The sequence below is a fragment of the Populus euphratica genome, unplaced genomic scaffold (assembly GCF_000495115.2).
Source record: "Populus euphratica unplaced genomic scaffold, PopEup_1.0 scaffold47.1, whole genome shotgun sequence".
NCBI lineage: Eukaryota > Viridiplantae > Streptophyta > Magnoliopsida > Malpighiales > Salicaceae > Populus > Populus euphratica.
In genome coordinates, this window is record NW_011499925.1 from 260,266 (window position 1) to 263,040 (window position 2,775).

Genomic DNA, 2,775 nt, shown 5'->3' on the forward strand with positions numbered 1-2,775 from the left:
GAATTAGATAAGTTGATTAATCAAAAAAATATAATTGTCCGTAGTCTATGTTTGATTTGATTGAATGTTCTCCCTAAGATTAATAATGTAGATTCACAATAATTATTAAACTCAGTTGCTTCATAAGTTTATATACTATAACTCTGGTTTTGATATCAAACTTAGCAATAGATTGTCTATAATAATAATTTAAACTCCGCTCTAGCAATTAAAATAAACAATCATAGGAAAAATAAGTATAGGAGAACAAAAATATTCATCATATAAACTAAAAAAAAAAAGATAAAATAAATCTTATAGTTCTTGAAATCCAAAGGTTTTCGTGTTCTCGCAACCAAGAAAAAGTATTTAGTCTTCCATGTTTGTTGAACAACTAATAATAAAAAAAAAAAGAATGTATAATTTTGAGTTTCTTAGAGGAGGGGGGCCTTTTCTCCTCTCGACTGGCTGCCCTTCTTCTCTTCTCTCATTCTTTTTATATCCTAGAAAATCCTAGTCTTTATTTTACAAAATAGTCCTCCCTTAAGTTGAAAGTTTACATTTAAGTATTTCAATAACTATTTTCCTAGAAAAGGAGAAATAACCTTGTATAAAATCTTCAAGCTTTGCCTTAGAAGAGCTAAATTGCTGAAATAAAAACTTGGATATTGGTTTAGATGCTTCGAAATGTAATTTGGACTCGTTTCTTCACGAAACCTGTTTGTTGGCAGAATTTAGTTTTTATCTTTAAAAAATCATATCTTCCTTATATGATATCGTTTTTAGCTAAAATTTAGATTTTATAGGCCTTTGAGTTTGGAATCTAAAAAAATTAAGTTTGCATCAATTGGACTTTTGTGCTATAGATATTCAAGTCAGAACGGTCGAAGGTTAACACTACTAGATTGTGAGATTTGATTTTAAAGGCTATAATTTCCATGTTCTTCCTTATTTTATTTTCTTACCTTAGATTTTCATAAAGACATGGATGTTAGCTTTTTAATGTCACTAGAATCACTTCATTTTGACCTCTAGAACTGACGCTCTACACAAAACATCAACCGAAGGTCAAATCTGTCAATTACCTCCAATTTTCTCTTTTTTGCATCTTTTATCCAAAAGTGCCTTCAAAACATAAAACAAAGAATATCAAAGCATTATATATAAAAAAAAAATATAGGAAAACACTAGTTAAATGTGGGTAAAATTATCGAATAATATGGTTGCATCAAATACCCCCACACTAAGCTTTTGCTTGTTCTCGAGAAAAGATAATTAAAGTCAAATTGAAGTTAAATTAAATTAAATCACTAGTTAAATGTGCGTAAAATTATCAAATAATATGGACAATCTCCTAATCTCCCATAAATATCCAAGAATATATGCATTATAAACAAGAACACAGTTAAAAAGGATGAAGCATATAAACTTACATGAATTTATTTACATGCAAACTTCAAAACTTAATTAATCTTCGGGATTTAAATGAAATTGACACGATCAAAGAGTTGATGTCTTATCCCAAGTGCAGGAATGTCAAAGTAAAATAATCCAGCAAGACCGGGGTCGAAGCACAAGGAGGTGAATTATATAAATTACAAATAAAAAAAAAGATTTGAAGAGAATAATAACAAAAAAAGAGTTGAAGAAAGTTTTGGGATGTGATATTGATGTAAGGATTAAACAATAATAAAACATATGTCAAGGTTATAGGATTCACTAATGGTATTTCAAATAAATATAATATAAACTCTTTTTATTACTCAACTAGAAACCACACACAAAGGAGGTTCTAATCGGATGATTTCTCGTTATTAGCTCATTATAAATTACTAACATGATCATATTAATTATCTTATATAAGTAATACCATACTTATAAATATCATCAAGCATTCATGTTGCTAGTTTATGTTAACAACAAATCAAGTTTCTATCATAATAACGATTTCGGCCGAAAACTATGAAAGATCAAGCATTTGATGTACCAAATATTATACAACACAAATCTAAATTAAACATTTAATAAGCAAGGTATTAAGAATTAGTAAGATAAAAAGATAAAACATGTTAATAACAATCTTTCTTGGATATAAACATTTAAAGCTCATGTTGAGTTTATATTATACCTATTCTAACACCATTAGAGAAACCTTTTCACCTTGACATAATTAACTTAGCTAAACATTAAGAAGGAGAAAAACACAAATAAACAATATAAGAACATAAACATAATATAAGCTAACTAAGTATAGGAAAGGAAATGAAAGAGCATAAACAAGAGATTACTATAGCATAAAAGAAAACTTGAACATTACAAAGATGTAGAGAGAAAGCAAGAAGATAACTTTGATCTGAAAATTAATATGACTAAATACATGGACAATGCCTCCTTTTATAGGCTAAGTTTCAGAACTATTGATTGATTGAAGAATTGGTGGGCATCCATTGATTTGGTGGCTGGTTTTTGACATTAATGGCTGCTGGTTTTTTGATATTGTGGGCTGATTTTTGATATTGTTGGCTGGCCAAAACGTCATTGCTCACATCAGAATTATAGCCAACTGAATTGTGGAATCTGTGGGCAATTGTCTCAGCTTTCCATAAAAAAAAACCAGAGCTCATTTGGACTTCTAGAACTCAAGATATGAGCCAAAAACCGAATAGTGCTTGAGCTGCAGGACAGCTTCCGACGTCTTCGTTGTTGCTAAGATTTGGGCTTGAAAACGGCAGAACTGAGTCTTTGACTTCATATGAAAGTTGTAGGTCTATGTCTTACCTTTCCATCGATATAAAA